The sequence below is a fragment of the Salvelinus sp. IW2-2015 genome, linkage group LG6.2 (genome assembly GCF_002910315.2).
Source record: "Salvelinus sp. IW2-2015 linkage group LG6.2, ASM291031v2, whole genome shotgun sequence".
In the NCBI taxonomy this organism is placed as follows: Eukaryota; Metazoa; Chordata; class Actinopteri; order Salmoniformes; family Salmonidae; genus Salvelinus; species Salvelinus sp. IW2-2015.
The window spans coordinates 178,891-189,698 of NC_036846.1; the positions used below are offsets into that span (position 1 = coordinate 178,891).

General features: G+C 44.4%; 2 pseudogenes; both read right to left on the reverse strand.

Moving 5' to 3' along the window:
• Positions 1-1,991: 1,991 nt before the first annotated feature.
• On the reverse strand, positions 1,992-2,744 carry LOC139027919 (protocadherin alpha-10-like; annotated as a pseudogene).
• A 4,692-nt stretch (positions 2,745-7,436) lies between these two features.
• On the reverse strand, positions 7,437-8,165 carry LOC139027920 (protocadherin gamma-A8-like; annotated as a pseudogene).
• Positions 8,166-10,808: the final 2,643 nt, after the last annotated feature.

Here is a 10,808-nt window from a genome sequence, read left to right on the forward strand (position 1 = left end):
CACATGTTTCCCACGTTGCATCTATTCCGTTACAGCCCGTGGGAAAGGTATCAAAACGTTTTACATGCCGTGTAACCACACTAATCATTGCGATATTAAACGGATTACGGCAGTAGGGAGATCTATGTGCAATCCGGGTCATGTAAAGACCGCCTACTCTTGCGTATCTGAATGAGGTGTAATGTCACAAATCGAAGCAAACACACCGCCGATTAATACAGATGGTTTCGCTACGCAATTTCTTTCGAATTACTTAGGACGTGTAAACATCTTAATCGCGTTCCAGCCGATGTATTTGGATCTGCGGCATGTGCTAGCACCCAGGCTGAGCGCGAGCCCTCCTCTTTATCTTAGAGTGAAGTGAGTGTTAACCAACTGAATGCTACGCTTCTTAGAAGTAGTTCTCACATACAAACTTTATATACCAGAACTCAGAATAAAAATTGCTTCCGCAAAAAATAAGGCAGGTGGTGGTGAGGCTGCTGGTAGAAGGTTTATAATTTTGGGATTGACGGGTTTTCTGCACCGTATAGAGTGGCCACCAGCTGGCCTGATTTCAAATGTGTTCCATAGTAAAAAAGATTATTAGGAAATCGTACATTCTGCAAAGCATATAACGTTTAATCGAACTAATATATGAATCTGACTATCCACAATAATAGGCATTATTGTTGTGCAATGTACGCATTCAATGGTTTAAATGAACCACTGGCCCCTTAATCAGAGCAAAAACGGTTTCCCCAGTGCCATGGACTGTCTAGGATTCCCCACTTGCTGAAACATAGACATTGAAAGGGAAAAGCTACCGGTAGAAATGGCTAAAGAAATCTCCTTTGAGGTAACATAGTCATTATCAATTCTGTAGCCAATATCAATCTCAATATTTTTTAAATTTTGCTCAACCTTTATTTTTAGGTAAGTCAGTTGAGAACAAATTCTTTATTTACCAATTGAACGACCTAACTCCGGCCCAAACCCTAAACTTGGACGCGGTCGACCTTGGCTAATTGTGCGCCGCCCTATGGAATTCCCCAATCACGTCTGGTCGTGCATCACAGTTGGAATTCGAACAATGGGTTCCTGTAGTGGGGACGCCTCTCGCAACTGAATGCCCAGTGGCTTTAGACCGCGTGCGGCCACTCGGGAGATGGTAGGCTGCAATATTTCCCATACGTTGTATACGTTCCTGCTATTACTCACAATATCTATACATACATTTACACCTTTGGGGGACTGACACTTACACCATTGAGAAGTGCATACATTGTCTGGATAGCCTATAAGCATCATAGAAAGCCAATTGCACAAGTGCATAAAGCATTGCAGGCTTGGGCGCCGAATCTTTAGCTTCGAAGTTAGCGCGCCTTCAGCAACCATGGACCCCAGCACACGCCCCACTTTATGAAGCAGAGGCCACACATGCAGTGCAAAACCCAATGTATGTGAAAATTTGAGAAGGATGGCGTTTTCAAGTAAGAGCGGCACTTTGAAAACAATATTCTTTGACTGCCGAGTTCAAAGGATTAAACATATATAATTCAGTATTAAAATATGTATAGGCCGGTGTACTGTAGGATCTCACTTGGTCCTTGGTTGGGGTAATGTTTGCAGTCCCGTTTTCAAACGTGTATTTCCATTGAATACTGATCAGTTCTGCATCTGGGCAGGTGGATACGGTGCGCGGGGAAACCAACTACGTCACTCTTTCCAGTGTGTCTGAGCTGAAACACACGTCATACTGCGAGTAGATTTAGAGTAAGACCCAGCTCCCGGCAGGGGGTGTGTATCACTGGGGCCGGGCCGTACCCTTTTGAAACTTGTCGTCTGTCCTGAAGGCATTTATACAGCTATTAAACCTGGATGAGGCTCAATAAAAATATCACTACACCGCAGCAATGGCGATCAGCCAAATACAGGTTTAAATCAAGAGAAGCTCTCGCTCCTTTCTCGGTACATTTTTTGAATTGAAGTCTTGTATTTCCACCTTACTTTCAACACCACCCTACATCGATAGACAGTCCCGCTGGACAAGTGAGGGTTTCTCCGTTATCAGAAACCAACACACCGAAACGGGTGGAGTTTTTCAGGCATTGTCACTCCATTCGCCTCTTAGTCCCTTAGTTCCCGGCGGTGCTGGTTCCCGGAATTCGGAAGAGGGTTGGGGTTCCCTTTGGGCCTCTAGAGATGTGATAAGAAAGCAGCGCAATTGTAGCCCAGAGTCGGAGTCGACAGCCCTGATCTTGGCCACAAAGTAGCCGCCTTCAGGCAGAATAGGGATGTTCTCATTGTTTAACCGGTGCCGTGATCAGAATAGGGCGCCGAGAATCCGCAGTCTGTTGGGTCATTTCATCCAGAATAAAAACGTTCAACAGTCACCGTGTGCTGGCTGAGCGGAGGAATTACCAGAGTCTGTGGCTGAACTTATAAACGGAAACTTTTTTATTGCCTCATAGTTTAAAGACTGAAGCTGATTATATCTCTGTATACTGGAGTTTAATTTATACAGCTGGATGATATTGAAACACCTTTTATCTAATAATGAATATGTTCACTTTCTCATTTTCATGCTGAATCTGGGATCAAAAAGCAGACCGTCGTATAAATGACGTCACCTACCGGGACTGTTTCTCTTTACATAAACATTAATAATGTGGTTCTGAGAAGCGAGGAGGGTTGTCATTCACCATCAGAAAACGTCTACAGGTAATAACTCTGGTGCTGGAGAAGGGAGGGGTCCCTTTCATCCCGTAGCTGTGATGGTGACATTGGTACTTGAAGCAAGTGCTCTCGCCTATCAAGGAGGGCCCGTCTACCACTAAAGATAATCGGTTTTTGTAGTCTGACCTTTAGTTTGAAAGGACAGGACCTACAAGATTACAGGTTGGTGAGGCCATTTTTGACCTTCCATCTTTATCATTACCGCGTGACCAACGGCGAACCACAGACATTAACTCCAGCTCCTCTCTCACTGGGTCTCATAAGTGACGTCACCGGATATTTGCAGGTAGTTGTTCATTAACAATCTAATAACTTCCACTAACTACTTTACCATGCGGCACTCGAGGAGAGTGCCCACGATCGGACACCTGCACAACGAATTTCGTATGCAGCGTTTTCCTCATATCTAACTTCCCCTTAAGGTTTAGTTCCACTTGGGTCTGAATTTTGGAAAATGTATCGGGCAGGGTTAAAATGTCCCCGTTCATGAAAGAATAAACAAGATATACCATTTAACGTCCCCTCCATCTAAATGCAGTGGGCGTGATTGTTAATATACGATGACGCAAAGGGCAACGTTTTCAGAAACAACATGCTTGACAAGGGATTGGCTAATACTGGCGTATTGGTCATTTACATCCATTAACGTTAACAAATAATCTGTAACGGTTCCCGGATCTATGGAGGGAGGATTTCACTCCATCTACAGCGTCGAGGGTGAGCTGGTATACGGGGCGTTTTCTCTCGGTCTAAAGCTTTCTGCCCACCAATAACTCAGCAGTAACAACTCTGCCTCTCCACCGCTCTGTACATCTAGGGGAGAAAGTGTGCATATCGGGGCTCAGCTTGTTAGCTCTTTAACGGAGTTAACTGGCCCGTATCTGGCCGTCAATTGGCTACCGGTAGAAGGTATCTGTCACCGGGATATGCAGCGATTCTTGAAATATTTAATAATTTCCACGGTTTCACCTCGAAAAGATGGTGCATTGGGGGTCATTTATGTCAAAGACTATTCACCTCTATAAACGGTGGAGCTGCGTAGGATGGCTCAATAGGCCTGTAAATGTTGAGCGAACACTTTACCGGATTCGGAACAAAGCTCCTCTCTGTCTAAGCCTCTCCTGAACATATTAAATTCCTGTTGTTCTTTAAATTCGCCTCGAAAATACCCTCCCTTTAGGCCTATTGTGTCCGATACAATCCGTAGAACCCTCGACTTTCCAGTGTCGTGTACATTAAGGTTTAAATCCTTAGCCCCGAGATTCCCACCAAAACGTGCCTTTGTCCACCCTCCTCTTGAAAACGGAGTAAGAGTCTGCGCGCAGACCAGTCAAATAAACAAAGCAACGCGACGCACTGAATCCAACGCCGGTCTCTTTGGTCGTTGACTACCCATCTCTCTTGTAAAACAAATGTATCCCAATAGAAAGGTCACATATCCATGAAATTTTTTTCAAAAAAGTATTATTAGGAGAGATTCTTACACAGCGAGCCCTCTCCACCTCACCACAGTTTCGAGATTTTCTGATCCGCCCAAAGCTCTCGGAGGAGGTGACGGAAATCTCTTTCTTATTAAGAGAGGAGGAGTCATAGAATATCAGCGACGACATTCATTTCTGTGGTCTAGAGCGGACACCGTGTGTTGCTAGTTATACATTGCCTATATTACTCCGTGTAAAAATAAGGATCCTATAGTAGATATTTCACGTGTTGTTTAGAATTTCCACTCACGTTAGATATGAAGAATACTGACGTGGGTTTGGACAATTTACTACCCGAAATGCCTAGCTATGTATTAAAGGACAACGGTACGGCTGTTAATGCAAAACGCAGGAAAGTAGCTAAAGAAAAAGTCAACCTTCATAGCAGTAAATAAATGTTTCACACCAGTCATTTCTGATACACAACTGACAGAAGTCCTAATAAGACCTTCACATGGGATATTGGCTATGGCTAAACTCAAGGTTAACACGTGACCCTCTCAAGACTGGGCAAAGAAACACACCTCAAAACGTGAATTCCGCCAATTGCCATCATATTCATTACACAAGTGACAGTATTACGTTAAAAAAACAGTGTCCAATGCGCAGAGATCAAAAACGGTTTCCAACACCATGCGACAGCATTCTGTAAGATTTTACCGCTTTACTGAATCTATGATAAACCTTTGGGAAAGCAAATATGGCCTACGGGTCAAAATTGACAAATTATACGACAGTATGCACATTTAGGGTTCCAATGTCCCGATGATAATGATGGTACCATATCATCAATCTGCATATATGCCATACTATGTAACGGATGTCCAAATGGCTAGCGGCACCACCACCTAACTAGCTAGCCATTTCACATCCGTTACACTTACATTTCCCTATGTTCCACCTTATTTTCTCGCACATAGCTCTAGTATACAAATGCTAGGGTGATGAAAATTGCGGTGACAAATTTCGCTGGGAAGGATGAAACACTATTGAGAAAGTGTGGGGCGGAAAGCATTCAATTCATCACGTCAGAAGGAATTGAACGCCCTCCGCGCGAACCTTTAATTTTACAGAAGATTAACACATCTCCTTCAGCACCCAGGACAAGCCAAATCTCCCGCCCTGTATGAAGCCCAGGAGGCCCAAGGCATAGTGGCAAAAAACAAATCCATTGTGATAACTTCTGAAGTGGTGGGCTCTTTTCAAAGGTAAGAGGAACTTTGGAAAATCCAGTTATACTTTGAACTATCGGGGAGATCAAAGGGAGTAATTCATGAAGGCAAACTTCGAATAGGCAAATAGGGCTCGTTATAGTATAGATCTTACCTGTTCACTTGGGGTAATGTTCTGAGTTGCCTGTCAAACGTGTCATTGTCCATTAATACATGAATTCAGTTCTGGCAATTGCAGGTGGGATCGTTGCGGGGGAAAACCACTACGTCACTCATTCAGTGTGTCTGAGTTTGAAAACACACGTCCATACTGCTGGGAGTAGATTAGAGGTAAGACAGCTTCCCGTCAGGGTGTGTGGTGGATCACTGGGGGCGCCTACCTTTTTGAAAACTGGTCGTCTGTCCTGAAGCATTTTTACAGCGATATAAACTGGATAGGCTCAGGGAAAAAATATCACTTGAACGGGAGCAATGGGCGATCCAGCAAATACAGGGTTTAAATCGAGAGAAGCCTCTCGTCCTTCCTCTGTACGTTTTGGAAATGAGTCTGATTTCACGCACCTTTCAACACCACTACGTTCAATAGACACGGTCCCGCTGACCAGTGGAGGTTCTCCGGTCGTACTCAGAAAACCAACACCACAACGGTGGATTTCAGGTCATTGTCACTCGTTCGCCTCCTTAGTTCTTAGTTCCTCCCGGTGCTGGGTTCGATTCGGAAGAGGTTGGTTACCCTTGGGCTCAAGATGGATAAGAAAGCAGCCGCATTGTAGCCCCAGAGTCCGGGAAGTCTACAGCCCTGCATCTTGGCCACCAAAGTAGCCGCTCAGCAGGAATAGGAATGTTCTCATTGTTAACGGAGCCGGATCAGAATAGGCGCGCGAGAATCCCCAGGACTGTTGTCATTCTCATCCAGAATAAAAACGTTCACCAGTCACGTGCTGCTGCTGAGCGGAGGAATTCCAGAGTTGTAGCCTGAAACCTTTAAACTGGAACGTTTTATGTTCCTCATAGTTAAAAGCTGAAGACCTACTTATCTCCTGTATCTGAGGTTTATATTTACAGGAAGATGATATTGAAACAGCTTGTGTCTAATAATGAATACGTCATCTTGCATTTTTCATCTGAATCTGGGATCAACAAGCAGACATCGTATAAATGACGTCACTACCGGACTGTTCCCTCTTTGGACATAAATAATTTATAATGGGTTCTGAGAAGCCGAGGAGCCCTTGGTCATTCACATCCAAAACGCCCGCACAGTAATAACGGTGGTGCGGAGAGAGGCCACGAGGGCGTCCCAGCATCCGTACTGTGACAGTGGACATTGTCTGAGCATGCTGGCTCTCTTCACGAGGCCCGTCTACGCACTAACCGAAAAATAGTTTTTATAGTTTCGACTTAGTTTAAAAGCGGAACAGAGCGCAACAAGGTTTCACGTTGGTGAGGCCGGTTTTTCCTCCATGCTTTATCTATCCCTAGGTTACCAAGGCGAACCAACTGTCCCATTTCACTATTCCTCTTTCCTCACTGGGTCATAAGTGAGTCCACGGAGACTTCAGGGGGCATTGGTCGTTTGGGACATCAATAACTTCTACGAACACTTTAGATAACCACAACTGGCGGGGTGAGGGACGCTTGGGGTCAGTTGCTTCACCCGGGATTTCATACGCAGCGCATTGTTGCATTGATCAAATTTATTCCGGCCTTTTTACAAAAGGTTGTTTTTTGTTTTTTCCCAATTTATTCCCCAAGTGGGTCTGATTAGGGCAAATATATCAACAGGATTCAGATTCCCGACCGCTCCTTAACGAATTGGAATTACACAGTTTAACCTATGTAGTCCTTCAGTCTAAATTCCAAGGTAAGCAGCTGAGTTTTAAGACTGTGGTCCCAAAAGGTATATTCTCAAGCACACTGACCTTATACAGGCGGCTTGCTAAAATGAGGGTGAATATCATTAGAATCTATGACAATTACAACAATAGCAGCGTTTCCGGATTGTGGAGGTTTTCCTTCCATCTACAGCGGTCAGTGTGAGCTGATCACAGGCTGTTCTCTCGGTCTAAGCTTCTGCAGCACTAACTCCAGCGGACACACTCTGCTCTCCACCGCTCTGTACATCCAGGAAAAGTGTTCATTCGGGCTCAGCTTGTAGCTCTTACCGAGTTACTGCCGGTATCTGGCTCATTCGCTATTGGTAGTGGGTATCGCTCGCCGGGTATAAGATTTCAGATATGTTTAAAGTAGCAACCTTTTTATGAATGACGGAGAATTGTCATTGATGTCTAAATATTCACCTCAATGCGGTGGAGAGCATAGGATGGGCTGCAATATGCCCTATATTTAGAGGAAGAGCACTTTACCGTATTCGGACAAAGCTCCTCTCTGTCTAATCTCTCGTTAACGAACAGTACTCCTGTTTTCAGATTCGCATCAAAATACATCTTACTATGTCCCGATACAATCCTTAGACCCCTCGACTCCAGTTCCTGTACTTTAAGGTTTAAATCCTTAGCGAGATTCCCCACAAACGTGCCTTTGTCCACCTCCTCTGAAACGGAGTAAGAGATCTGCGCTGCAGACCAGTCAAATAAACAAAGCAACGCGACGCACTGAATCCAAACGCGTTCTCTTTGTCTTCGACGACCCATCGCTGCTTGTACAAAGTCAATTAATCCAATAGAAAATATTCACATATCAATGAAACCTAAAAAAAATACTAATAATCAGTTAGAGAGATCCTGTACACAACCCCGCCCTCTCAGTCTCACCACCATTCGAGTGTCTCTTGACAAAGGCGCTCGAGACTGGTGACTCTATTCTCTTTATCATTCAGAGAGGAGGAGTCATAGAATATCAAATTCTGTGGTCTATAGCGACATCGTGTGTTGTTCATAGCCTATATTACTCATGTAATATAAGAGTGTATATTATTTGACTAGTTAGAATACGGAGGTAAACTCCAGTGGAGTCTCGTGTTGGACATCCGCTACACGGAATGACTATGTCTTTATTAAAGGACAAGCGTTCTATTCAATGCAAAACACGGGGAAAGTAGCCAACGAAAGGTCAACCCAATATAATGAAACAAATGTTCAGATGGTCATGTTCTGATAACATTGACAGAAGCTAGAACAATTAACGAGGAGTAAAGACCGAAGGGATATCGATATGCAAAGCTCAAGGGGTTAACAGTGTGATGCGCTCTAGACTGCAAAGTGAGAAAAACGTTGCATCCATTCCATTACACCAGTGACAAGCATTCGTCTAAAGAGAACACTGCTCCCATCAGCGGAGAGCAAAAACGGTTTCAGCACCATGGAAAGCACCCGGTAAGCTTTCACCGCTTACTGAACATAGTCCGTTGGAAACAAATGCGGTTGACATGGATACACAATAGGCATATGTACCTTTAGGCTGATAATGTCAATAGCGGTTGTGTAGCCTATATCATCAATCTGAAAAATTATGCATCTGTATATTTCCCATACGTTGAAATGATAATATTGCCTTTATCAAACGGTGTAACGTGAACCCTCCTGAATATGTATTGATATAAATTCAGACACTTGAGCAATCACATTTAAGAAAATGTGAATTATGAGGAAAGTTCTGCATATGCAAATTCGTGTGCAGGCGACAAGACCTACCCTTCTAGAGACCCTACTCATCCACCCAGCTAGTGGGACCGATGCAACACGAGGGAAACCTCTAGTGGACATTTATTGATTTGAATGACAATTTCCCCAGAAATCATGTGACGTACCTCAATGACCCCCCGTGAAAGAGGATGCTGAGATAGGACCAGTGGTCGCCTTGTGACAGTCAGATAAGAATGCTGGTTAAACAATGCTCATTGAACAGTAAACTGTTGGGCCAGTGCCCCTTAAATGAAATTGAATTATAAAAAACGATTATTCATTAGGGTTGATGGCCTCTTGACAGAGAGTGCTACTCCAGTACAATGTACCCATCAAAGCTACGCATGAACGGACATCGCCTCTCTCCAGCACCCAGAGTTTACTGTCAGACGTTCTGATGTGAATGACAAACGCGCTCCTCGCTCTCAAATCAAATATTAATGTATGTGAAAGAGAACAGTCCCCCGGAAGGTGACTCATTTATAAGATGTCTGCTTTTGAATCCAATTCAGATGAAAATGCAAAGATGAACGTATTAGTTCTATGTAAAAAAGTGTTTCAATGTATCATCCAGCTGTAAATAAAACTCCGAAACAGGAGATATATGTCAGTTTCCAGTTTTATACATTATGAGGAGCTAAAAAGTCCAGTTTACAAGTTCAGGCTACCCGATCCTGGTATTCCCGTCGCTCCCAGCCCAGCAACTGTGACTATGTGAACGTTTTTATTCGGGATAGAAATATGAAACAGTTCTGGGATTCTCGCCGCCCCTATTCTGAGCACGGCACCGTTAACACTGAAATTCCTATTCTGCTGAAGCGGGCTACAGCTTTTGTGCCGAAGTGATCAGGTGCTAGACTCCGCATCTGGCTACAATTGCCCGCTGCCTTCTATCACAATTGGTGAGCCCGAGAGGTGGGAAACCCAGCCCTCTTCCCCGAATTCGGAACCCAGCGCAGGGGACTAAGGACTAAGAGGAAGAATGAGTGACCCAATGACCTGAAACTCCCAACTACGTTGATCGCTGTTGGTTTCTATTAACCGGAGAACCCTCACTGTCAGCGACTGTGTCATGACGTAGTGTTTGAAAGTACAGGTGAAATCCAGGACTGAATCCAGGAAAGCGTACCAAGAAAGGAGGAGAGCCCTTCTTCTGATTTAAACCTTGTATTGCTGATCGCCCATTGCCCTCGGTCTGTCAGTATATTTCCCCTGAGGCCTATCAGTTTAATAGCCCCTGTAAAAGGCTTCAGGGACAGGACCCCACCATTTAAAAGGTTACCCGGCGCCCCAGTCATCACCACACACCCCCTAACGGGAAGCTGGTCTTACTCTAAATCTACTCAGCAGATATGACGTGTGTTACAGCTCAGACCACCAACCTGTAAGAGTGACCGTAGTGGTTTTCCCGCACCCCCTTATCCACCTGCAGGATGCAGAAACTGATTCTAGTATTAATGGAAATGACCCACCGGTTTGACAGGACCCCTCAACATTACCCCAACTCAAAAACAGGTGAGATATCTCCTACATAAACTAACCCTATACATCGTGCCCCCTTGAAACATATTTGTTTTACTCGCTTTGAACTCTCAGTCAAAAAATATTGCTTTCCCCCAAAGTTGCTATTACCGTTGATAACATCCCTTCCACTCAAAAATTTATATTGCCCTTTGTTTTTCACTGCGTGAAGGGCCCTCCTGGCCTTCCATAAAGGAGTGTTGCTGTCCCCATGTTTTCTGAAAGGACCGCCAAAACTTCCAGAAGGCTGGCGTTTCATTGTGGCCCCTAAC